Here is a 17,029-nt window from a genome sequence, read left to right on the forward strand (position 1 = left end):
TGTATTTTGGAACGGAAGCGGCGCTTACAGGAAAAGGTAGGTTCAATATCAAAAACAAACAAAAATGGTTCAACAGTTTCAATGGTAGACGTTAGTCGTGTTCTTGGCCTGGGATAGCCAGACCTACCTTATTTTAATCAAATCAAATCAAAATATATTTAATGACAATTCAGTTTACAGTTTTTAGAAAAAATATGTAAATACTGCAACGGGCGGGGATGATCCTGGAGTCTTTCGGATTTTAATCAACCTCCTAACTCGTGAGCTATTGACTTGAGTAACAACTTGCTGAATAATTTCCGTCGCTTGTGTGGTCAAGTATAAAAAGAGTTTAATTGGCATTAATTGAATCGATAACGGATGTAACAATTAAAGTGTAATTGATTATGTAGGTATCTACTCTACGTAATGTGTAATTATGGTTTGTTCTTTGAACTGATATTCTGAATAAGCTTTTTTTCCTATTCATAATGTTGTTCGGTTTTTTACCATGACTAATGTACTGGTAAGTATAATTTGATCTCAAAATTCAAAATTCATTCATTTCAAGTAGGCTCAGCCTACAAGCTCTTTTGACACGTCAGTTGACTATTTGTAAAGATACTACCACCAGTTCAGAATGCTGGTTCTGCTGAGAAGAAACCGGCAAGAAACTCAACAGTTGCTGGTTTTAAAAAAGATCATAAAGTATTATATTTTAAATATTATTCTAGAAAAGTGGCATCTTGAGTTTTTAAATATTTTAAAAACTGTTTACAAAAACTAAGGAATAAGATGGAGTTATTGGTTATTATTGATTATTATATTAATTTACGTAAATGTTGTTAATGTAAAATTTTGAAATACAAATTATGATAAAAGTTTACATGCGGATGTGAAGGAGACGCGTGACGTTCGTTTTTTTATACGTTTCACCGGCTTCGCCACGCTGCTTGTAAAGACTCATTCTGTATGATCTTTATTCTGTGCTTCTGATATTCACGTACCTATACTACAGCCTTTCTCGATGAGTACTGTTTACCAACAAACAAATTAAAAATGAGGGTATAAATCACTAGTCATTTAACATCTTATAATAATTATAATTAACTTGGTCTTAAATAAATGAATTTATATTTGATTAATAAGCTTAGAACAATTAGATATGGTTAATATATTTTATATAACATTTTATAAACAAACAATACATCATTTAAAATAAATAAGTTATGAAATGACATGCGTTTTCTACCTTCATTTCAAAGGACAATGGTCTGGTGTTTGTTGATAGAATTCATAAGCGTCTACTAATGTAAACTATTACAGTTTGTAGAGAATAATTTATTTAATTTTTTGAAACAGAGAAAAAGGTCCAATTAAGTCCAAAAACCAAAATATATTCACATCAATTGAGACATCAATCAACATTTAAATAATTGAGTATGGCAACCATACTATTTATACGAATATTGCATATATCGGACAACTAGGGACGCGCACGATACCGAAAAGCCAGTATCGAATCGAATAAAATATCGTCATTGAACTACACGTATTCAATGACATCAGTTTAATTTCAGCAGAACAAACATATAAACTAATATTTATGACGAATTAATATAATTATTTTGAAATATATATAAAATATTTTGATTTTCAAACAAGTAATAGTAATTAATTTAAATGCAATTGGTACAATTATTTAATTTAAATTACTTATTTCTAATCATGACAAAATACTGCTAAAGTTCACTCTTACTTGGCGGCATTTTACATTTAAGTAATAAAATAAACAAAATATAATAGTCAAATATGTTAATAACAATTATTACCAACAGTAAGCCATATGATATATTTTAATAATCAAAGGAAAGGAACAAGTGTTTACAAACGTATTTATTGTTTAAGTATGTTCGACAAGATTTTAAATAAAGGTAAAACGTAAGTAAAAATAGTAAGTAATTTCCTGAAGATTACTTATTGATTACAAAAATAACAGTATCGAAAGGAGATCGATAATCATTAATCGATACTATAAAGTATCGATACTTTTACGTGTTCCTATGACAAGTCATGCACTAACAATTCAACTGTGAACTGTCAGTCAGTTGTCACATCGCGACGTAATTTCGTTGTTTGCGTACTTAAGCGTCTTGTAAATCTTGTTGCATTTTTCCGATACTTATCAAATGATTTTCTGTACCTACATTATTTTTTAACGACCGCTTATGTTTATGGGCACCGATTCTCCCGCTAAACTACTGACTTAAAACACTATTGTATTAAATTCCACGTTGATTTTTAGATTTAATTAGGAAGGTTCTTTTTTATAAAGTATGTATATTATCCATGTCTAAGAGAAAAATGGGGATCAAACCTACTTTTTATGTTCTTCGATCGAACCCAAATACCCAGCTTCAAAATCATGGAATACTTAAGACTTCAATATAAAAAGTAGGTCTCTATTCGTTGTTGACAAAACATATCCTCTAAAACTTCAAACATAAATATCTTGAATTCCAGACTTCACATAATATTAAACCATAAGAATAAATTGTTAAGAAAATAATTCTCTCTCCGCGTCGTGTTCCTCATTACTGAGGGTCGTGACCCCTATCACACATTAATAACTTTTTTCCGCACGATGTCACGCCATGCGGCTCGGCTTTTCGCGACTTGTAGAGCATCGTGTACTTTTGTATCGAGAGTGGTGCGGATTTGATCTGACCAACGCATCGGGCTACGTCCCCGAGGTCTCTTTCCTTCCACTTTGCCAGTGATAACAAGTTTCTCTAGGTTATCTCCTTCTCTCCTGGCAATGTGACCGAAGTACTCGAGGATCCTCTGAAGACAGGTGGTGGAAAGTCTTTTCGAGATGTTGAGTTGTTTCAACACCGATGCATTGGTCCTATGCGCTGTCCACGGAACACGGAGCATTCTTCGCCAGCACCACATCTCAAAGGCATCTATGCGATGCCGATCAGCTGATTTGATAGTCCATGTCTCAGCTGCATATGTGAATATTGGAAAGATTAGAGTCCGGACAAGACGCATTTTTGTGTTTAAGGAGATGTTCCTGTCTTTCCAAATTTTATGCAGTTGAGACATGGCACTTTTGGCCATCCCAATTCTCCTGCGAATTTCCATCTCACATGATCCTGTGTTTGTTATATTGGAACCCAGATATATGAAATTTTGAACTATTTCAAGATTCAAAGAGCCAGTGAGTTGTAATTTATTGGCGCGATCAACAACCATTAATTTTGTTTTCGATTTGTTTATGGAGAGACCCATTTCTTCGCTCACACGTGCCATTCTGTTCAATAAAGATGTCATCTCTCCCTCCGATGCTGCTAAGAGAGTTGTGTCATCAGCGTAGCGTAAATTGGTTAACTTTGCTCCACCAATGCTGATGCCACCATCCCAGTCTTCGAGAGTTCGTCTCATTATATACTCTCCATATATATTGAACAGAATAGGAGAAAGCACACAACCCTGCCTAACGCCTTTGCAGAACTTGAAAGTGTTGGATGTAACCTCATCTATTCTTACAATTCCTGTGCTACTGCTGTACAGGTTTATGAGCAGGTTTAAGAAAATAATTATCTATCATTTTATATTTTTTTCATTCATAGACGCTTGAAAAAAATGTCAGCAAAAATTTCTTTGGAAATAGACCATTGTCCTTTCTTTGTTGGTAAACAGTATTCATTAAGAAAGACTGTAGTATACATCATTTGACGTAGTCTAGACTGTAAAGAACCACCGGTATGAAGGAGCTATAACAATGTAACTAAATGAGTACCAACAAAATAACTCTTTCAGTTTATATCTTGAGTTGGACAGTTGTAATCTAATAGCTGTCAGTTGAAACTTGCAGCCAAAGTGCAGCCTTGCAGCCACTTGCAGCCTATCTACGACATGACGTATGCTAATGTTATTGCGTAAACTACTTTGAGATCAGAATGAGACCGTTTTGTGGAATATTGTTGGAGTCAGAATTGGAGAAACAGAAAATTTTAACAAGGTTCTCACGTTATACTAGGAAAATATACTTTACCTATGTACTATATCTATAGGCCTGATTAATCTATAGTGAAGATTCTAATTAGCTAAGCTTAGTAAGTATCTATAAGATTTACCTACCTTCCTATCTATGTGTACACCAGCGGTATCAATTCTACTTTTGTTAAAATTTGTAAAAATGTAGTTTTATTACATAAATCGTTAATTCAATTAAATCATTGCAAAACTTCGTTCATTTCGTGTGAGAGAGCATATGAAAATTCGTATGACATTTCGTTTGAATGTCATTTTGGATTAAAGTTAAATATCAATATATTTTTTTAATTATACCTAATCCAAAATGGAGTGAGGTTTCACTTAAGTTAATTAAGTTGTGACAGGTGTTATTTTTAATTAATTATTTTACACTGTAAGTACATTTCAATACGTAGGTAATTAAAAACTTTAGTTATTTCTAGTACGCTTACTAGAAATAACCAAATTATAATGTTTATAATTTGGTTATAATTTAAGGGTCCGTTGATTCTAAACACCCTTGAGACTAGACACGATAGCATGATTAAGTCTAGACAAATAAAGTTGAATATTATTGAATTTCGTTTTAGGTGCCGAATACCTGTCTGTGCCCATTCAGATAGAAGAGTCTACACACAAAAAGCCTTTTTGTGTAGACACTAAGTCTAACACCTTAGATCTTAAGGTATTTTTACATACATGCATACCACTCGTGTGGATCAACTTGACACCTGGGTTGACTGATGTTTGTACTATGTTTGTATCGATATTTTTGGTAGCCAGGTGTCAAGTTAATGCGCACGGATTATACATATCATAACGTATCATTCCCATAGGGGTAGACAGAGACAGAGTCCTTCCACTTGCTTAACTCTCTTGCTTCTTACATCCTCATCAGTCCTGTCATACAAATTCGTCGGTTTAGGGTACCCGGCCTATGTTGAGAATGTCCTGGATTGATTCAGGAACGTTTGTCTTGGCCTTCCCTTCCAACATTTCATATTTTTATAAATCATAATAAAATGAGTTAATAATAATAAAATAAAACATCCATTAATATCTACAAGTTGTTTCTCATATTACGAATTATCAGCACACAGAACATCGTGACCGTAACACGTAATCTCCCATTATTTATATGAGTAACTACTCCATTCAGTGCTTTATAGGGACACGTAGGTACCTACATGCGCATAGCAATATTATGGGTATGTAATAAAAAGCAATATTGATAGACTCAGCTGGACGGGAGGTTTGACATCCTTATTATATATACTGTTCCTTTCAATAAATGTTGTTCGGAAGAGAACGGTATCTACTCGTTCGAAGCATAGTGCGGTCAGATTTTTAGGAGACGGGAAGCGGGACATAATTTATGGAAGTATTTGAATTTGAATATAATAAATAATCGTTCAATATCTATTGTTATAGTTAGTTATATAGTGATTTACAATGATCTTAAAAATTCGAGTGTTTTGGTTTAGCGTTAAAAAAAACAAATAAACGTCGTGATGAGAACCATAAGCGTTATATTTTTCATAAAATGCCTTCACAGATCTTTTTATCACCGAAAGGTTTTGAAAATGATTAATTAATAATAGAAAAAACTAACTGGAAATAATCAATTAAAACGAAATTTTGAAATAAATAAAAAACGTTTATTTCAAAATTGTGCCTTACCTAACCACAATGTCTAAGCACTATTGTAGCGTCTTTATATTTGTTTTTAAGTAACTTTAAATTGAAATGTTGTTCTTATTAATGGATAATAGAAAAAACAAAGTTAAGAGAGACTGTTTATTTTGTTTATTTATATGAAATAGAAAAAACTAACGGGAAAACAATCAATTAGAACAACATTTTCTTTACGACTTTAGTTTGTTTTATATAAGGATTTACACCTTAGTTACCTACAGATAAATCAATTTATTTTTAAATATATTTGGGCAATACACATCACTATCTAGCATAGCCTGTGGGTATGATCATACTAAGATGATACTAAAATATACATGTTTAACTTGAAGGTTCCGTTTTGTAGAAAATCGGGACGTATCGATATCGTCCCGTCAAACCGGCGTAGACAACGCACATCACTAGAGCGCCCGCACTGCATACAGGACAAACGCGTCCTTATGCGCGTTACGCGATATCCTCGGAGTCTTGACCTTTTATCGCGGCTCCAGACTCGTATCAACTGACCCTTTCATATTTTAACCGAGCCAGTGTATTTGGTAATTAAAATGTGATGTCTGCATGATATAATGTTTCCTATTTATTTATTGATAAACGTACGAACGAATGTTTATTTAGGCACATTATAAAGTTGAAGAGTTTGTTTGATTCAGCGCGCTAGCGGCTTATCGCAAGAACTACTGGTTGGAATAATAAAATGCGTTTTATACTTGGACGACTGAGAGGTTAGACATTTGTTAAGACTACTCCCTAATACCTTCATACCATACCATAGCACGGTAGCGTTTTAGACTGAAGAAAGGTCTAACCATTACAGGCGAGAGCCTGTAACATAGTAAGAGTTGTAAGTCCATCCTGCAGTGACGTCAGAAGCCGCTTGTGATAGCGTTTGTCATCCACTAATCTAGCTGTTGCCATTATCAGCCAATAACCTTCTCTTTAGAGCTTTGAGAAGAAATGTAATTATGGCGTAAGGTCAACGACCTTTTGTAAGGTAGATAAATGGAAGGATTTTATGTAAAGGCATTTTATGTGATTGAAGATATTTAAAACAGTTCATAGGTAGATAAGTACAAACAGTTTCACGAGTTTCTTAATTAAATTAGGTTCTGTAGAAAACTTGAGTTTTATTTCTATAGAGTGATCTTCAGATCTATCCGTAAGATATTTAATATTTATACTTTTTACCATTAGGTAAGGCAAAGTATTAAAAAACTTGCCTAAAATTAATCAATTTTATCATTATTATATAAAAGCCGTCTCTTCTATTAAAGTTAGGTATGAGATAATTTTCCTATAAAACGTCGTTAACCGTTTCCCAGTAGCGAGTAGTTAACGCTCCGTGAACAACTTCTCAAAGCATCGCCTTCGATGACCAAGAACAAACACATTGACGGATGACTCAAGCCAGTTGATCAAATATGTAAATGTTTGTCTGCGCTCCGTGCGCTAACATACCGAATAATATCTTCTTTAGGAGCCACAATAATATATTAATTCATCCTAAAATGAATCATAACATTAATGTCGTTAAGGCACTTTTTGTTTGAACGGACAGTTTTACTATCTTTTGTTTCCACATGTCGTGTTATTAATAACGTGTTAGATTGGGTCTTTGTTTGATTGATTTTGAATATGCATGACTTATTGCTAGCTCACTTATATAATAGGTAAATTAATTATACAAAGAATTTCAAGTGCACGGCGTAAAATCTGAGATGGCCATCTTCATTCAACACAAGTGAATAAGACTTATTAACTCTAGGAACGTTAAAGGAACAGGCCACAGGGTAGATCTCCAACCTGGTGGTCAGATTGACTGAGAGGAGACAGGTGCCAGAACCTTCTACGGTGCTGATCAAATGGCCAAGAAGTGTACACGATGGGGGTACATCATTTGGAAGATTACCTACTCTCCATGACGGCTGTGACCATCTCCAGTCATGAGGGACCGACTGGAAATAGAAGTAGAGATCTAGGTATTGCATAAAGTCGCAAATGGAATAAAAAATGAAATGGAAGTTCTTTAACGCCTCAATCGGAAGCGCGAACTTTTACAGACCATCGAGATGGGAAAAGTCGGTGCACGAGAGATATGTTTATACAGTTCTTTTTTTTTTTAAAGAATATTTGCCATATTTTTTTGTTTTTTTTTAATATGACCAATATTCCCATTCCCCTCCAACTAGTCGACAAAGACTGTGTTAGGAGTGGGTACGACAATAGACCAACGGGGCGGGGATCGAATCACCACCCCTCCGTGATGAGTCCGACCGTTCTTACCGTTGGGCTATTGAGGCTAGTTCATCTTGATGGAAAAGTTGGCGATAGAAGAAACGATGGTCGCAGAAAGAAGTCTTACTTAAGGAACATTATTCAGAGAACGGCTAAATTAGCGACAGTTTGTTTTATCCAAAAATAGCATTATTATCCTATAGCTACATAACGGCACGCAGACCGAAAAAAAACTTTGATAGCTAAGATCATTTCGCTCGCAAGCAATTGCAATTTTCTTGTTATCCACCCACTCAATTCCTGAGCTTCATTTATTCCATAATAGGTATACATGAAGCAACGCTTAGAGGCAAATCGACGCAGTAAAAGTAGTTGGGCGTTTGGGACTGGATTCTCCACCCACGTGTTTTATAAAGTTACAACGGGAAACAGTTATAACTAGGTTTACCATCACATTATCAAAGGCGACTCTAGGCACCTCAGACCAAAGTCTATGCCACAAATAAAAAAACTTTGCTACTGCCGGCTAAAGTAATTTCGGCTGGATGTTCATATGTCAGTATATAGCGTACTATATAGTGTTGTTATCTCCATTAACATACCTCCAAGAATAACTGCCAAACTGACTGATAGTTTTTTGTTTGTGGCATAGAGATTAATTAGCTAAAGTCTGACCGCTGAGATTGCATTTCTGACAGGTCGTGACCGAATGGGCGCTGTAACTTAGAGCTGGCGGGAAAATTTTTAAATATCCTGTATTAATCTTAATAACGAGTATTAAATTGAATAACTAATAAAATTGACTGTTAACTATAAAAGCAATAACAAATATAAAAGCAATACGAATTGACAGGTGTCAGAAACGCATTGAAAACTATCAAGTAAATTTAATTACCAAATTACCTAGTTTAAAAAAAAACTACAACTACGAGTAGTTATTCATTATTCAATAATTTTAGCATTGCTTTGTCTATACTAATATTATAAAAAAGTAGTTTGAGATATTGTAGGGGATAATCTCTGAATCTACTAAACCGATTTTAAAAATTCTTTTACCACTAGAAAGTTTTGTTATTTGTGAGTGTCATGGGCTATATTTTATCCCGGTATTCCCACGGGAACGGGAACTTCGCAGGTGAAACCGCGGGGCGTCTACTGATTCTAAATAATTTCAATTGCTTTATTAATAATTTCAATAGCTTTATTAATAAAGTATGAAATTGTGTGCGAATAAGTTTGTGTGTCTTTTTATTCTTTACAAGTTAGCTCTTGACTTCAATCTCATCTGATATCTGGTAAGTGATGATGCAATGTAAGGTGGAAGCAGGCTAGGAGAAGGCTTGTTAGAAGGAGGTTGAAAATTCATACCCAATTCGGTTTCTACACGACATCGTACTGGAACGCTAAATCTATTCGCTATACCATTGCCGACAGGGTGATAACTAGCCGATTAAGGTTTTCTAGGTTGGTCCACTGACCTGGACCAATTAAGAAAATCTAAATCGGTCCAGCCGTGCAACGAACCCAGGACTTCCGTCTTGTAAACTTGTCCTCTCCGTGACTCCTCTTGTACCTCCGTCTTATGAATGACCACGGAGGTCGTGAAAATGACCGTATGTACGAGAGTACTAATAAGTAATGAATAAGTCTGTAAGAGTATGGTGTCACGCTATTATCGAAGTACCGTTCGATTTCTGAGAAAATCATCAGATTTGGCTTCATAATTAATAATGATGTCACGTAGCGGTGACGTGCGCCACGCTAATTGACCACTATAAATCGCTTTTCAATAATTTAGAACGTTACTGTTTCTCTAAACAAATGAAAATCGGTCTAGTTTGTTCCGTATCTTAAGCAATATTTCACTGTGAGAAATTATAAACTTGGACTTTACCTTGAACTTTGTAAACTTTAATATTGGTATTTTAATTATTATTTTAGCAGATTTTCATTATCATCTTGTAAATGGGAAAAATACATTTTTTTAATAAATATGTGTAATTCGTTCGATTTGTCACACATGTCATCACTTGGCAAAACGGTGATAATGATAGACGGATAGATAGGTAATTATAAAATTATTGTTTTTTATCCCGAATTTCGGATATCAACTCAGCATTGCGAGCAGGCATTCTGCGTCGACTCCTTGTTTTACGTTCGAATTCCTTGGAAAACATTGGTTCAGTTAAGTAACTCAATTATTTTTGCCGGCAAAGACGCGATACAAAAGCTCGAAGCACGAAGTTTCAGTTTAAAAATAACAGTTCAATTGCCTCTTTGTTATTGCAAGACAACACTGGAAGGCCGGCTTTGGAGGGTCAAAGCTAAACGCGACGAAGGGGAGGACAGAGATACGGAGGTCAGCAAAGGTTACACATCGGCCTTCGCGAGTTGCGGCTTATCGGCGACGCCGATAAGCCGATCATCTTTATCAGTATACTAGAGGACACCTGCGAATTCGTCCGCCCTTAGACCTCCTGAATCCGGCCCTCTCGCAAAATCCGTTCTTAGCGGACGTCTACTATCTACGAACTACCTCCCTGCCAAATTTTAATTTTGTACGTACGTCAGGCGGTTTTCTAGGTGTCGTGATGACCTTTCGCATTTATATATTAAGAAGATTATTATAACAGAGGTGTTACAACAATAAGGCTCTTATAAAGGATTCTTTTAGGGTTCCGTAGTCAACAAGGAACACTTATAGTTTCGCCATGGCCTCGCTATAGCTCAGAGACTAGAGCTAAAAAATGTTTTTTTTAAATAATATTTGTCATATATTTTAAATATGACCAACATTTCCCCTCCAACTAATTGGGAAAGAAAGTTGTGGTGTGTGAGACGGAGCTGGGATCGAACTACCACCCCTAGGCGATGAGCCTGACCGCTTTTACCATTGAGCTATTGAGGTTCTAACCCTTTATGAAGCACCCTTAAGCCCACCAACCCGCATCAAAGCAGCGTGGTGAGTGAGCCATATCGCCTTTTCTCGTGTAACAAGAGGGGTCTGCTGACATTTTTTCTAACATTGATTAACTGTAGTTACTCAAAGTATAGTAACTGTAGTAGTTTGAGTAACTGTAGTTAAACGAAAATTACCATACAGCGATTGTTAGTGATTCGTGTTCGATATTGACAAAACTGATCAAAATTACTAACTAGCGTTCTTGACATTGTGATTTTCATTTAAAATGGAATACGAAAACTGCGGTTTTTTTATTTGATGTCAATTATAATAGGTTGCTTATAGACCAAAGTGTTAGTGAATAGGCCAGCTGTTCCTATATTGACTGACTGAATTGATTTAAAATAGACTGATAATATAAGTAATCTGCACCAAATGTGTGATAAGTGATAAATATCGACACAAACCTTTTTGTTAACTTTTAAGAAAGTATTGCAACGGTTTGTTTGTTGTTAACTTATAAGAAAATATTGAATTAAGCATTAAGATGCACACTGTAATTAATCAATTTAAAAATCATATATTTGCTACTAAAACTGTCGATTTTACATGCCTAAGCCTAAGTTTAGGATAATCACACATTTGAGCACCGGTTTTGTTTAAAGCCCTACGAAATTATTGCGTGGAGGTAAACATTAGTTATCCTCTAATGATTCTAGGTATTGTTTGGACTGAAGAAGCTTCTAAATAACAAAGTGGTATTGTACTTATGAGATAGAAGTGGCTACTTAATGGCTACCTACATAGGAAATAGGTTGCGGTTAATGAAACTTCGGACAGAGACTATTTTATTCGCGAATGACTTCATACGCTTGCGGTCGGTGTTTTGACGCACATTTCGTAGGAAGTGTTGATAATAACACAAGAACAAGGCAGAGGCAAGAACCTAAAAAATCATCACTTATAAAACTGTGAAGTTTAATTTTTCGAATAAGTATTAAAGGAATTAAAAGAAAAAATACCTGAGAATTTTCTTAATTATCTACGTGTGTGAAGTCTGCCAATCCAATCCGAATTGGGCCAGCTCAATGCGGATTGGCAGAGTTGTGTGAGTTATTGGCCTAACCTCTCTCATTATGAGATGAGACTTATGCTCAACAGTGAGCCGAAAATGGATTGCTAATGATGATGATGATGATGAAAAGGAAATAATTGTGAAGTAATTGTAATAGTAATATATCGCAATTATTAATAGAAATGAACATTACACATATATTTTATTTCTTTATCTATGTAGCGCCATCTTAATTTATGAAGTTTATGTACTATTTATTATAGTATAAGTTTATCTATTATCTATTTAGATATCCTCCACAGTCAGTCTGTTTAAGGACACCGATATAGGGAGTCGTCCAACATCCTCTTTAGAAACTGTGCAATATGTCCTTGAAATAAAATAAATATGTCCTTAATTACCATAAACGGTAACTTCTTTACTTGGTAAAACTGCGTATGTGCATAGTAAAGTTACGTAGGTATTAAGTTGCAGTAGGAAATAACATGTCTTTGATAATGTTCATCGTAGCCCAGTATGGTGCCGTCGATCCGTTTATATTGTCATTGTAATAATCTAAGTGTAATTTTAACGATAACTAATTATGGTGAACTGTTGCGTGACTAATGTTAACTGTCAACTTGTGGCGCGCAAATGTCTGATGACTAGAGTAAGCACCAGACGCCACTGTAAGTTTCTAGATTTTTTAATATGGCATAGGGAAATATGGCAAGGGAAAAATATGGCATATGAAGGCAAAGGTTGTAGTCATGAATTTTGAATACTAATATCTGGCGGAATAAATAGATGACCACATTGACTGTGTCACTTACTAGACTTGAACTGTTAGCCTTTATATGCTAACCCACATGTTGCCATCAAAGATTTCACCGGCAACTGCATCTGTCATTGAGAAAATATATACGGTCGAATTGAGAAACCTCCTCCTTTTTTTGAAGTCAGTTAAAAATACACCTCGACGACCATAGTCATGAGTCGTACATAAAATATCGGAATAATCCACTCTGGCTACTCCAGTGGTTCTGACCTTATCTTTGCTTCACCAGGTTTACTAACGGTTGATGAGCCAATGAGGCTGTACAATAGCGACACCAGTTTTTTCTTTCGGTGATTTGTATTTTGGTTTTAGTGAAGATGTTATAGTGTGACCTGATTCACCCCCTAGGAAGTATGAAAGAGACTTACAGGCTCCTACAAAAATGCAAGATAGAATGTCCTTATTCGGCTTGGATGTAAAGTAAATGTTTTGTGTGTACTAATTTAACACTACTCTACCTATAGAAAACTTTATTTATTAATATAAATAAAGTTTTATAGAATATTTAAACCGTTATTACTATCTACTTGTTAATAGTTACTCGTTAAAATAATTTGTCTCGCAGATTTTGATCTTGTATTGATTTACTCCGCCGGTAGAGACACGGTTTTAAAATTATAGCCTTTGTTCGATTTCAATTTAGTATTGAGGGCAAATTGTAGTCGCAAATGTAGTTACGTACTTATTTGTTACGTTTCGGCCTTGTTGTGATTTAATGTTTTGGTTCTATATACCTACTTAACCTTATTTGGTACTTCTAATCGATGTGTAATCTATACTAATATTATAAAGCTGAAGAGTTTGTTTGTTTGATTGAACGCGCTACTCTCAGGAACTACTGGTCTGATTTGAAAAATTTCTTCACTGTTAGATAGCTCATTTATCGAGGAAGGCTATAGGCTATATATTACCCCCGTATTCCTACGGGAACGGGAACCACGCGGGTGAAACCGCGCGGCGTCAGCTAGTTTATGAATAAAACTCGATCCTTATCTAATTGGTAGACTTATTTCGTCTAACTCGATCATATTGCTTCTTGAAATTTAATATTTTTTTTTCCTTTGGTACTGGTAAAAGACAAAACGTAGAAACTGTTATAAGAGAAGTGTATTTTTTCAATTTCTTGATTTACAATGTATTTATACTAATATTATAAAGCTGAAGAGTTTGTTTGTTTGTTTGAACGCGCTAATCTCAGGAACTACGGGTCTGATTTGAAAAATTCTTTCAGTAGTAGATGACCCATTTATCGAGGAAGGCTATAGAATATATATTATCCCCGTATTCCTACGGGAACGGGAACAACGCGGGTGAAACCGCGCGGCGTCAGCTAGTGGAAAAATATAATGAAACAGAAAACAATTTAATCTTTAAAATTTTAGGAAATACGTCATATTAAAAATTGAAAATAAATTTCCACCTCCATTGCAGTCCCATTATTAAAATTTAATAGGTATAGTTACCCACTTTTTTCAATACAATAACTTCATAGAGTCAATTCATATAGTATGTAAAGCAGTTATGGAGTTACGTTTTAAATGTCTCAAGGACAGGAAGAGCAGGAGTCCAATGTGCTTAACGAGGAAGTGTACTATCGGCCGGCGTAGGTGTAGTCGTAAAAATAATAGTGACCTAACACAAGATACCTTGTTCGAGATCGGGAACTATGTCCGGCTATCTCTATGACGATAACTTTCGTATAATATATGAAACAGCAATTGTACTGGCGGGGTTTCGACGGAACACCACAAACGGTCAGGTTCCCATAGCTAACCTAAGGGTCCCGTCGAAGCAAGGATCTTCAGCGGCTTTCGTCACACAGCGCGTCTCGCATAAAGAATAATTGCAATAGGTTAATTTTACAAAAGGTTACGACTTACCCGATTTAAGTATTTTAAATAGGTTTAATATTATAAATTAACCTATGCCTATTCCAACTATATGTAGGTAAGTACATATATTTATAAGCATGCCAAGTATTTTTGTTTTTGTTATCTTTAAGGATTTAGGATCATAGTTAAAAAAAATGAGAAATAGCAACTTTTTATTTTTTGTAACTTAATCAAACCGTTTCTAAGTTTTCAATTTCTTTTGAGTAATTTCTTGTATTTATTATTGACAGATACAACAAATGTAGAAAAGCAGAAAGATTAACTATATACCTTTATATATATATAAAGGTATATAGTTAATCTTATATATATATATATATATATATATATATATATACTTTTATATATATATATATATATACCTTTACTCACGGTTCTCAAAAGAAAATTGACGTTAAACGTGTGTTGAATACATTTACGAGTAGATACAATAAACAAATGTTACGTACCCCTTGACAACAATCTCTCTATTTATCTTTGTTTCTTTAAAACCCACTGTAGTTTCAATGTAATCAGCGCAAACTAGGTATTCTTCTAAATGGAGTCAATAAAATTAAAGAAAAAGATTAAAAGGCTTGGTGTTGAACTGCACTGTGTACATAGTTATAGATAACTTTGTTTTTGGTGGTATATAAAAAAAATAAACCTTGGCTGTGTTTGTTGTGGGCTCTTTTCGGTGCAAGGCGCTTTAGAACCATGGTAACGTTTTTAAAATGCTTGTAAACTAAGCCTAATTGAAATAAATGAATTATGAATTTGAATTTGAATAAAGAAGTATTTTCTAAGGTCAAAGGAACTTGAATTTCCTTATCTAAGGAACTGTGTAAGTATATTTTGTTAAATATGTATACCAAAAGCCTTGATATTTCGTTATCTGGACGTATAAGGCCGAGTGCTGGCACTTTCACTGCACTGTAGGATATGAACAGGCTCACGTACTTTAACATTGTCATGTTTTTGACAAGAGATCTTAATTACTTATTTCTAACATCGCTTTCTCTTCATTATCTTAGATGAATATCTAACATTAATGATTTTTTTCTGAAAGATTGCTGTGACGTAATAATGCATTTGTATACCGGTTTGTGTCGATATCGATATTCGTTTCGGATTTAATAAATGCGTCTTCTTAAAATTAAATAGAGTTTCTTAAAATTAAACTAGATGATAAAACTTTAACGAGTATACAGTAGATCAAAATCAATGCTTAGTTTAGTTTTGAAACATTAATTTCGACTATTTGTATAGACTATCACTTTACGTTCGTTTCAAAATCATTTAGGTAGATATGGTTGATTTAAAATAACGTTGCAACATTTTACTCGCTCCAATATTCAAGCCCTAGGTTCGACCAGTGGCAAACCCGATAATGCTTCCATTAAAAAGCGATATACGATTACAAAATAATGGAAAGTAAAGATTTTACCTAAGATTTTACGAGCCGTGATAGCATAGTGGATATGACCTCTGCCTCCCATTCCGGAGGGTGTGGGTTCGAATCCGTTCCGGGGCATGCACCTCCAAAATTTCAGTTGTGTGCATTTTATAAGAAATTAAATATCACGTGTCTCAGACGGTGAAGGAAAACATCGTGAGGAAACCTGCATACCAGAGAATTTTCTTAATTCTTTGCGTGTGTGAAGTCTGCCTATCCGCATTGGGCCAGCGTGGTGGACTATTGGCCTAACCCCTCTCATTCTTTGAGGATACTCGAGCTCAGCAGTGAGCCGAATATGGGTTGATAATGATGATGATGATGAAAGATTTTACCTAAAACTAAACAAAATTAATAATTTAAAAATAAAAGCCCTTGGTTTCCATTAGCACAAACAAATCACCGCTAAGCTTTTAACTTGTAAATGCAGACTGGTGTACTACCCACTAAAGATTTAAAGAGTCGATTTGCGGCCACCATTTACCGTTGGTCGATTCACTACCGTATCTTACTTTGACTACCTAAGTATATCTACGATGTCAAACTAAACAGTTAAGTGTGCAACTGATGAGTTAGTGATGATGATAACACTAATTGTGTTTAAATGTGCTCCTATCTTAATAGATATTGCTGAATGTTAACTATTTTTAAAACTAATATTTAACTATTTAAAATTTTACAGTGAAGAGGAGCAAACCGGATTACTTATATCTAAACCAAGAAATCGTAATAGGTACATAATAATATACATTATATTTAGAGGTTAGAGGTTGAGTGAATTGCATGTACTTCTTATATTTTCTAGACTGACTTTTTGGAAATCCCTGACTTTAAAGAACACACTTTTATTCAAATTTAAATATTATCTTCCTCTTATAAGTTGAATCTTTTTCTTAATGATGTTACAAAACTGTCCGAAATAGTAAGTAATTTCTTTGGTTTTGGCTGGCTGTTGATG

The 17,029-nt window shown here is 34.6% G+C and overlaps 1 protein-coding gene across 1 annotated transcript in view; it reads right to left on the reverse strand.

The window, feature by feature from the left end:
• LOC112052565 (integrin beta pat-3) overlaps positions 1–17,029 on the reverse strand; it is a 63,330-nt gene that overhangs the window by 4,379 nt on the left and 41,922 nt on the right. The window lies entirely within an intron of this gene.

This window comes from Bicyclus anynana, chromosome 3, assembly GCF_947172395.1.
Source record: "Bicyclus anynana chromosome 3, ilBicAnyn1.1, whole genome shotgun sequence".
NCBI lineage: Eukaryota > Metazoa > Arthropoda > Insecta > Lepidoptera > Nymphalidae > Bicyclus > Bicyclus anynana.